Genomic DNA, 11,571 nt, shown 5'->3' on the forward strand with positions numbered 1-11,571 from the left:
ACGCACACAAAAATCATCTAAACACAGTTAATCATACCAAAGTTAGCCTTTTCAGAAAACATTTCATCACTGGAAAGTTTTTTTTTGTTGTTTATTGAAAGTGTGAATTTAACTTTATGTCAGCTGAATGGGCGGAATGCTTTTCAGAGAAGATAAGGCAACGTAAATTTTTTTTTTTTTTTGCACAATTCACACCCAGCGGTAATTCAGGAAAAAAATATCCGAATGCTCCACGTGAAACTTAAATCTTTTACCATCATGTCAATTCTCAATTGATTTTGATTAATATGCGTGAGGCAGCGAGAGAGACCAAGACTGGGGCTCTCTCTTTGTTCGTTCTTTCAGTAACATGCGCCCTATCACCAGCATAGCAATCATCTACATCACTCACCGATCAAATAAGGCTTTGGCGAGACAAAAGGGAAGGAGAAGGGAACGAGATACTGCGTTGCTAACTACACTTTGGGGAATGCCCCCAGCATAACGCATCTGAAGTATAAATTAAACTAATCCAATTCTGATTGGTGTTGCTTCAAGACGTAACGTGTGATGGCATACACGGAAACTATAAAGGGAAGACGGCACACAACAGAGTTAGCTTCTGCGGTGAAGCAAGTCGCTCCCAGGCAGGGGGAGGCATGGCAAAGGGACGTAGTGTCTCATTCCTTCTCAGGGAACAAGGGATACAGTCAGAACCCGAGACATTCCTTTTCGAGGGAACTCGCACTGCATCGGTACCAACGCTTTGGGGAACGAATACCCACTAGGCCACAACAAACCCTGCCTAGTGTGAAGCTGTCACAGGTACAACTTAGGACGAGAGCACTCGTGCACCTGGCATAGAAGGGAGCTCCAGACTGTAATATCTTGTGAATGTGTGAGGAGTGGCTCTGCCAGCCGCATCACACACCTCTTGGATAGGGGCCCCTGAAAGGAGGGCTCTAGAGGACGCCATGCCTCTAGTTGAGTGAGCCCTCAAGGCCAAAGGTGAAGGCAGACTGCGCACCTGATAGGCCAGGGAAATAGCTTGAACTATCCAATGGCTGATGGTATGCTTAGAGGCGGGAAACCATAATCTGACTTCCTTCACTGAGATGACTTCTGAATGTAGACATTAAGCGCTCTGACAGGGCAGAGCAGAGCAGATAAAGTCTCTCATCTTCCGCCGTCACATGAGGTGGTGGATGAAAAGCCTGAAGAACCATAGACTGTGCCATATTAGAAGGCACCTTAGGCACATAGCCCTGTCTGGGATGCAAGATAGCCTTACCTCTAGAGCCTCAGCGGGGCCAGAGCTGTATCCATGCATTTGGTGAATGGTTGAGGGTAAAGAGCCAGGTCAAACGGAAGAACCCAATATTGGAACGCTTCGCCCCCGAAAGCTAAACTTAGGAACTTCCTGTGAGATGAGCGGTAGTTTTCGCTTTCTGTGCATGTGCACTTTCAGGTGTATGTGTGGTGAGCTACGGTTTCAGCCATTCATTGAAACTCGTCGCTCTCACCGGGTTTTTTCAAAATGTCTGAAGGTCGCAAGAGAAAAACTGTCTACGAATTGTATGACAAGAAGAGAAAGGCCTCTGAAGAAAGAAACAAGACCAGAGTGTTTTTGGGAGAATATTTCACACGCTGGCGTGCGCTAAAAGCACAGGTTGGGCTTCCCACTGATGCCTCAGTCGCGAAGTTTCTACTCGACAGGTAAAGTTTGGCTTGCTATTTGGAGAAATCCATTTAAAAATCACTGCTAGTAAAAGTTAATGTAAGCTATGATTAGCGATGCTAGCCCTGGCACAAGTCACGCACCGCGCAGACACGGTAAACATCTCAATTTGTCTAAAGTAGCCTTATGACCAAATGGTAAAAGGTATCACGCTGAAATGTTCTAAAACCTTGTGTGTTCATTTTTGATTTTTCCAATGTGTTCACCATAGTATTTATTACACAAATGCAACAAGCTACTTCTCCATTGCAGATCATGTCTTGAGTCCTCACTCAATCGATCAGTATAAGTAAATAAAACACGGAAGGGCATTTGACATTTTGTCTTGCATGAATGTTTTTGAGTTAGTTTATAATTTGCAACATAATTGTGCCACCAAACGTGACTAGCCAAATTTGGATGCCCTTCCAAACAATCTACTTTGATGCATATCTGTGCACTAAAATATAAATGATGTTTTATGTTTGTACTTTGTTAGAACAAACAACTAACATGTGTATAAAGTAGGCTTGTATGAGCCATGCCGACAGCAACTTGTAAACAGAGCGTGCACGAGGAGAACTAGGCTCGTGCATGCTCTCTCGTGCACACGTTTAATAGGCGTTCCCTCTTGGGAGCAGGTAGAGTGTTGCGCATGTGCATTTTTTCAAAATGTGGAGAGGGCGGTTCTTTTTTAAAATTCGGGAAAATCCTCCACTATACCTTTAACTCTGCCTGTATCTTCTCTGAAGTGCTGCTGACAGTGGTCTCTTTTCTTATTCCAATTGCCAATGTCCTCCATAGCAAATAGCTCCTCAAGGCAGAGAGCTTTGGCCTCTTCTGTGAACAAAGAAGTAAAGAATAATATAAAACACTACCAAGGTAAATGTAAACAAGATAATTTTCTTCTGAAGTTAAATTTCTTCTGAAAATTAAATAGGGAAAAATAGGATGTCTTTATATTTTCTTACCAGTGTTGCTACTGAAGATGCACTATCTTCATCAGATGAGCTGTCAGCTTGGTCACCTGCTCCTGCTCTCTCTTCGAGCCCCTGTTCCATCTGCTGGTACTGAATCTGTATTCAACAGAATATGAGGTCATTATATAGAGAGAGATAGAGAGAGAGAGAAATAGAGAAATAGAAAGAGAGAGGAAATTGGTGTGTGTATGTGTGATTACCAAAGTGGTTGTTCATTTGCAGAGATTTTTTAATAAATGATTTGGCAAAGGATTTTTTTTCTAACTATTTAGCCAAAGAGTTAGGTTGACCTATTTTGATTTCTACTTACCGAGAATACGCTGCTTCTGTTACGTAAGACAGAAACAGGATGTAAATGCAATAACGCTCTTTACTCAGCACAATGGTTAGAAACACTGAACAAAGACGGCCGTCTGCACAGCAGAACTGACGGGCGGACACAACGCAGGGTGGAACTGTGACGCAGGGACCTCGGTAGACAACTGGTGAAGGTGCTCAGTTCAGTGATGATCCCTCGTGAATGATGCTCTGGTCCAGTGCAGTAAACCCTCGTGACGGTGCTCGGTGATTCAGTGCAGTTCAGAGAATCCAGGAATGAACACGACGACGACACGGGGAATGCAATCCAATGAACAGACACAGGAACAGGCACAGGAACAGGCACAGGCACAGGAACAGGCACCAGCACAGGCACAGGCACAGGCACAGGCACAGGCACAGGCACAGGCACAGGCACAGGCACAGGCACAGGCACAGGCACAGGCACAGGCACAGGCACAGGAACAGGCACAGGCACAGGAACAGGAACAGGAACAGGAACAGGAACAGGAACAGGAAACACACCGGGAAGCACAACGATCTGACAACATGAGACACTGGTTACTGAACTTATAAAGGGAACAAACAATTGAATCCAGCTGGCGCTACTGATCACCGCTGATCAGTGACCACGCCCACAGACACACACACACACACACAACAGCACACTAGACGAGAGAGAGACAGTGAATTCATGAACCGTGACAGCTTCTCTTTAAGGACAGGTTTAGCCAGGCTGGACCTTTTCAGCCACACCACCATTGCTCAGATCCTTCCTGCCCACTGTGAGACTGAGGGTATAGTGTAAAGCTTTTGTGCAGCAATATTGAGAGTGTGAGCAAAGCAGCCAATCTTTTTAATACTCATCTTTTGTATTGCTACATCCATGTTTGCTGCATTATCTACTGTGGCTGCAACTACTCTGTCCTTTATATTGAATTCATCAAGAATATCTCCTATCTCTTCTGCAACAATTTCCCCTGTCTGGGATGTGTATACTGCCCTTGTATGTAGGACTTTCTCTGTCATGGAGCCCTCTCTCACATAGTGGACTGACACTGTCAGGTAGTGGTCTTGTGCAATGCTGGTCCAGCCATCAGCAGTCACAGCCACATCCCTCACATCTTGTACCTCTTTCTTGAGGTTTTCTTTTTCTACTGCATACCATGCAGGTATGAGGGTATTTGAGAGCATGTCTTGGCTGGGGTACTGATATCTGGGGTTTAAGGCCCTTATCATCTCCCTATAATTGACATCATCAGATTCAGAACACAAAACATAAAAATAGCATTGTTTTATCAGTGTTGCTTACTATAAAAGGTAAAAAACAAAAACAACAACAACAACAACAACAACAACAACAAAAAAACATTATCGAGGTTAAGAGTAGCCTGACGTCGTCATACTCAGATTCTAGTCAGAATGTGAGTCTGATACTGCTCCATAGAGATTTGATTATGGGGTGTGTCTCAACCGAACCAGGAAAAAAAAAACCTCTGCACTCAATTGGATAGACCTACAACCAATCAGAGCAACGGAGTAAATGACGCATGTTCTTCATTCATATTTTCAACCAACAAAATGTGCGGCTTCTACAAGCATTTAATAAAAAATAAAAAAAAATGTCGTGGCTCTCTGTTCCTCTTTTAAAATGAATGCGCTGCCGATATCTTCTATAACAGACGCGATGGCGGAATCTACACATGATGTTTCATAAACAAAGTTCGGGAGGAGCACGTACAAATAATCAATCCAATATCAACTTGTCATCAAACAATACCATGTCTAACGTTACCCTATCTATCAGCATGAGGAAGCATATTCACTCTGTCAACTTACCTAACACTCCTTGACAGTTTTTCAGCATCCCTCCACCACCCCGAATCCTCACTCTTGTCTTGTTCTCTCACAACCAGGAATACGGGGGAGTATGGCTACCGAGCCCACAGCCCTCTCCTCGGACAGCACGTCATATACGCATTTATTCTATCGACTTATTTGTGTGAACTCTTATATACGCATTTATTCTATCTGACTTATTTGTAAATGTGAGCTCGTGAAATCTCAATTCTCCAGCAGCAGTCGTCTTTGTTGTAAACTAATTCAAATCAAGCGCTCTTTGGTGACGTGGATGATTACGTTACCGCTGCTCATCTGTCCATCATCGTATAAAGCCCGCCCTGACAATTTGATTGGTCCGAACAATTTTTGTTCGGGCATAATAGCTCCTCAACGGAGCGAGTCCAGACCGAACTTCCCGACCAAAAAATGTTGTGGGCGGGGTTCGGGCTGGCACCCAGGCTAGGTTAAGAGATGACCTAAACACCTGGCCAACAACCTACAACAACACCATCCCTTACAGCTTTCTTACCTCCACCATGGAGCCTCCACTGTAGAAAAAGGCAGCAAACCTTTCACAATGAAGATTGTGATTGCCCTGTGGCACTCATCTTGCCTTTCCTTCATCATTTTCCCTTTTTCTGCCAGTGTGAACGGATTGACACTTGATGATGGTCTCCTCGTGCCAGGGTCGGCAGGGACAGAGGCTATAACATTAATGTGAAGAGGGGAAAAAAACAAGAAAGCTAACCTGTTAATGCAGTCAACCTTAAATGGGTCATATAATGGAACATGCACTTTTACAAGTTGATTGTACTGAAATGTGTGTTGGCAGTGCCTGTACACAACCATCATAAAAAGATACAAATCCATCCAGTGTTTTTTTTTTAAATCTTCTTATGTTTTTCCCTGTCTCAAATCAAGCCGTTCGACCGTGTGACGTCACGCGGTCGGACGCCCCTCCCACGATTGTTAATTGACAGCAGCAGCATTTCAACACAGACCCGCCCTCGCTCGTGAGCGAGCTGTCATCATAGTCCGCCATTGTTGATACAGTCTAAGCAATTGTGGAGTTCTGTTCTTGGGTGTAATAAGGAACACAGCAGTCATTTTGATGTTCCTAAATCCGAACCGTTGAAGACGCAGTGGCTGAGTTTTGTTTTCGAAGGGAATATTCCCCACGACCAACGTCAATGCTTTCATGTTTACACAAATCATTTCACACCAGACTGCTTTACAAACGAGGGTCAGTATAAAGCTGGTTTTGCTAAGAAGCTGCTCCTGAAAAAAGGATCGGTACCAACTATTCGTGTTCCTGCTGCACCTCCAGAAGAAGAAGTGAGTGTAATGTTTTATTAACCTTTATATTAATATTTATATTAATCTTTGCAAATCGCTAGCACGCTTCACGATGAATGTGGCTGTTTACACTCAGGGTACATTACGGCATGTTTTCTATGTACGACGTTCTCAATAATCCCACGTTTATAATGAACAACACGTTATGGTTATTGTGTTATTACAAACTGTGTACGCAGGTGTTAAAGTTAACGTGGTAATACTATACTAAGCTTACTTTTGTAGATGGTTTATAACGGTGTCTGTTACTGATTAAGAAGTAATGTCAAAAAAACAGTTATAACTGCATGAAGATGAATGGTAACACAAAAATCTTGGTGTCCTTCAACTGCTGTTAGAAACATTCCTGCCGTGACCTCATGTCAGTGCTTCAGCCCTGACAGTTGTACCTAACACTGCATAGATAACGTTACGCATCACTGACAAGCCTACATTTACCGAAAAAAAAGTTTTTCATGACTATTAGCTGTAACATCAATCTGTCAATGAACTAACGTATACATCAGTAAACACATAGCGTTCGTATCTCACTACTCTACCAGTACATACAAAGATAGATCAAAGTGACATTACGTTAACCAACCATTCAGAAACGTCCTGTTCGAGCCTTAATTGTCGAAACTTCTTCTGGGCTGTCATCTTGTTCGGGGTCCGACTCCGGTTCAAATTGATACGGTTGCACAGTGTCCTCAGAGACTTCCGCTGCCATTCTTCAAAATATACCCTCAACTGTTGTCAAGGCAACACTCCACGTGTGTTGTTGTGTCAAAACGCCCCACAGAACAGAGGGGTGGGGTGAGCAAAGCTCATTATCATTTAAAGACACATGCACTTAAACGACGTGCTGAAAACAGAGCTGTTTTTGACCCGGTAAAATGAATGTTTTCTTACAATACTAATGAGAATTTTTAACTAAAGTATATTACAAACTTTTAATTTAGAGCCTAAAGAATCATATTAGCTTGTACAAAAATAGCATTATATGCCCCCTTTAAGGATAAGAACACTTTAATAATATCAGTATAGTTTTATTTAATGCCATGTCAGCATCTGTGACTATCTTCATGGCAAAAAAATGATTACAAAAATACAATTACATATAGGCTATACAATAAAAATAAAGACCAAGCAAACAGAAAAAAATACAGCAACTAATATTACACAAGATTTTTAACATTGCATCCAAATGTTGACTTGAAAGGGCATTCATGTCCATTTTTTTAACTAGAAATTCTGTCTCTGAGCTCTTCAGGCAGTTCCTTTGACCTCATGATTCTCATTTGCTCTGACATGCACTGTGAGCTGTAAGGTCTTATATAGACAGGTGTGTGGCTTTCCTAATCAAGTCCAATCAGTATAATCAAACACAGCTGGACTCAAATGAAGGTGTAGAACCATCTCAAGGATGATCAGAAGAAATGGACAGCACCTGAGTTAAATATATGAGTGTCACAGCAAAGGGTCTGAATACTTAGGACCATGTGATATTTCAGTTTTTCTTTTTTAATAAATGTGCAAAAATGTCAACAATTCTGTGTTTTTCTGTCAATATGGGGTGCTGTGTGTACAATAATGAGGGAAAAAAAAGAACTTAAATGATTTTAGCAAATGGCTGCAATATAACAACGAGTGAAAAAAATTAAGGGGGTCTGAATACTTTCTGTACCCACCCACTGTATAAAAATGTTTAAATGTGTTTGCATTATGTAGCAAAATGGCAAAACAAGTGGCATTTAAAAAATAAAAAATAAACTTTCACAAATAAAGGTTTCAAAATATAAAAACATTTAAAATATAAATACGTTTTTGAAAATATAGACAAGCCTTGGACACTTTCACTTTCTGAAGTGTTTTCATACATCCACGAAAAGAGACCAATTAGTTATATATATATATATATATATATATATATATATATATATATATATATATATATATATATAAAGTATATATATACAGTATATAAGTGGCTCAGAAAAGTGAAGTTTGTTCTGAGAAAAGCTTTAGCATAATTTTAACGCAGATGCATGATTTGATATTTTGTATCTAACGCGGTGAAATTCTTTTATAAGTGTGACTTGTCTAAAATGTTAAAAAGTGTTCAAAACCTTTTGGTACTGCTGTATGTAACTCATATATAATATAATAAGTTTAAAGAAACCTTTAAATATATTGTCAGGAGACTGGGCTGCAGGGTTGCCAAGTCTGCAGTTTTAAACCGTTGCAACGGGATGATTTTATTCCCCCGTGGGTTTGTAAGGACTGATTTTCCTGCTAAAACAAAACTCACCCTGCAATAAAGCCATAAAATGCACCCTGGACAGGAGATAGCAAAGACAGAGCACAGGACATTGCCCTGCCCAAACTTATCTCCTTGTCCCCTTGTTTGACTTCAACTCATCCCCCCTCTCCCTCCTCAAGACACTGAAAGTTAATTAAGAATGTCTATATATCACATATGATGTATCTTGTAAATCTATTGTTTTTCCTTTTCATGTTTGGTATCATTTTAAGTGTCTCAGTGCGATTGGTAAAATTGTCTTAATTTCATTGCAGTCATTGGTTTAATGAGAAAGATTGAGAACTTAGGAAAATCCTGTTCTCCTCTCTGGGTGATGTCTCTTAAAGATATCTCCCGAAACCAGGTGCTACCCCCTGGGGTACATGGATTGACCCAAACAACTCTAAACAACATTTGTATAACCCTTTTGTTCTGGTCTGGGTATTTAAGGCTAGGTGTCAGAGCAGTCTTTGGGACCCTTTACCAAGATCCCCCATACAGTGCTGTTTCAGTGTTTTCCTGTCTCTGTCAGGAAAGCATTACTTACTTTTAGAGTCATCTTTGAGTAAATTATGTATTTTTCTGAATTGGCTTTTAATCATTCACTTGTGTAATTGGCATGATACATTTTTACCTGACAAATAAATTTTACATCTTGATTTATTCTGAAGTTTTCTGAAATGAGGAGGCTGGCGCTACCGCAGCTCTGTGTCCAGGAAAGGTCAAACTAAAGGCGCATATGAACGGAGCAGTAGGCACGTCATCTGAAGACCTTTTGATTTCTGTCTATCACTGACTTGACAAGTTGTATGGAAGTGGCTAAATAAACTACACTTTTTTGTATGAGTGAGCAGTAGGCAACCGACTTAAGAGGTATTAGCAAACCCTGCACCCTCTGACCAAGATCAGACTGGCGAGGCTGTGTCCGTGAGATCCACGTAAACCCGGGGTGTGTGACTCTGTGCGGCATCGGGTCACTTAGTGAATTAATAATTGAAAGTATGGGATACTCAGAATAATCAAAGATCTAAATGAATACATAATCAATATTTATGACTATTTTCTAATCAGAAACACAATCTAAATTTGATTATCATTTAAAATTGGAGTCAGATTAAGCGTGGAGCTAAAGTAATATTGAAACTAAATTCCAATAAATTAAGTGAACTTCACTGGAGCGCTGAAAATACATACACGCATTATCCCTTCGCCCAGGCCATTGGATTCCGTCGTTGGGCCAATGGGTGGTCCTTACAGGCTAAAGTTTTGACATGCTTGGATTGGAATATATTAATGATAATCAATGATAATCCTATCAATGATAAAACTGTGCTAGATGTTTTGTGAAGGAGGGTCACTGGTAGGGAGCCTTCGATGTGCTTTTCAACTTGCATAACTGTGACTGTAAAATATGTATTTTAGGTAAGGAAATGGCTTATTTTGAGTATTGATTTTGTGGTTATGGTCATTGGGCTACATTTGGGCAATGTTTGATTGGCCATTGGGCTAGTTTTGTTAAGCAGAACAGCTGGGCTACTCTTACCATGATTATTTCTCAGGCTCCAAATTCTTCTGCATAATAAACAAGTGTTTGTTTTGTAGCCGGCTAGCACAACCACTTTCTTTGGACCAAAGTAGACCATGAAAACTGAGCTGAACTGCTCTGCCATCTGATGAAGATTGAAAGTGATGTTACAGGCATTTAAAGGAGAAAAAAAAATCCAAACTTTCCAAAACATTTTTTTTTTTTTTTTATACAATAGAAGTCAACAGCATTCATTATTTTGGGGTTCTTCAAAATTTATTTTGTGTTCCACAGATGAAAAAAAAGTCATGTGTTTGAAGCAACATGAGGATAAGTAAATTATGAATTATTATTTATAGGTAAATGATCATATTCTCACAGTGAAAAGCAGAATTGTTCTCTGTAAAAACTCATGAGGTCAGTTTGTCAACTCTGTGAGGCTCTCTACTCATGAACCAATAGAAACAAAGCGGTTGGCCAATAGGACTGATCCCATTAATACATACTTCACATAGGCTGGTTTGTTGACATCAAACATTAGCAGATTTCCCAAAAACGGCAACGTTTTTGGCCCTGGTTTTGATTAATTTCCATCTTTCTGAGACCAGAAGAACAAGATATAAACACAAAGAGCAGAAGCAAGCAACAGATTAATGTCCCTGTGTTGGAAACCTGAAGAAATGCTTCCATGAAAGCCATGTTCACTGTGAAAATACCCATAAGGCCTTAAGGTTTGTACAGTTCAAACGTACAAGTGGGAGTGGCTACGTCTGGTCTTGAAGGTGGAGACTCAGAATCCAATGTTGTTGCCCAGCCAGCAGAGCCATGTGGGGCCCAAATGGGTTTGACCTGGGCTAGCTAACTGGGACCCAGCCAGTTTTGCACCCAGTTTCCATGTAGGCCCCACATGGATTTGCCCAGATGAAATGAACACTGCTTAGTGTGCACACTACAGGCTGTTTAATGTAACACTTAATCAGTGTTGGAGGTAATGAGATAATTAAGTAATTGAATAATGATTTTGTACTAGTGAAGAACACCTGCTGTTAACAAGCAGAATCACTGAAGGAAAGAGAAACACATACTTTCAGCCACAGTCTTGGATGAAATCAACTGAAGATAAAATACATTAAATCTCTCAAGATCTGATTAAACAACTCCACAAACAGCATTACCAGCTTCACTTATTACTAACCAGACTGACTTTATTTCTGTCAGACGTCTTCAGAAATTCTTATTGAGAATTAACAGAGGTTTAGATGTTGATTACTTATTTGAAAGTAATAGTTTGATTTGATCTTACCATTGTGGCGATCAGTGTGTGCTTTAGTCAGGCTCTTGACTTTTTAACATTAGTTTTTCTCAGGCAGCTGTATCTGTTTGTTATGGCGAGAACAGCAAGAGAAAATATAATCAGATGCTGTAAGCTGATTGATGATAAGAATATAATCATCATATATTGGCTTAACTCACTGATATTATGTGGGAGGTTTATATGGGTAGTATGTTATTAATTCTGTTTTATTGTTGTGATTCTACAGCAAGGGGATAATATAATTTAATCAGAACATGA

General features: G+C 40.5%; 1 long non-coding RNA gene across 1 annotated transcript in view; it reads right to left on the minus strand.

The window, feature by feature from the left end:
* LOC311278113 overlaps positions 1-11,571 on the minus strand; it is a 415,099-nt gene that overhangs the window by 49,282 nt on the left and 354,246 nt on the right. The gene's annotated exons all lie outside the window — the stretch shown is intronic.

The sequence above is a fragment of the Rutilus rutilus genome (assembly GCF_951802725.1).
Source record: "Rutilus rutilus genome assembly, chromosome: 1".
NCBI classification, from domain to species: Eukaryota; Metazoa; Chordata; class Actinopteri; order Cypriniformes; family Leuciscidae; genus Rutilus; species Rutilus rutilus.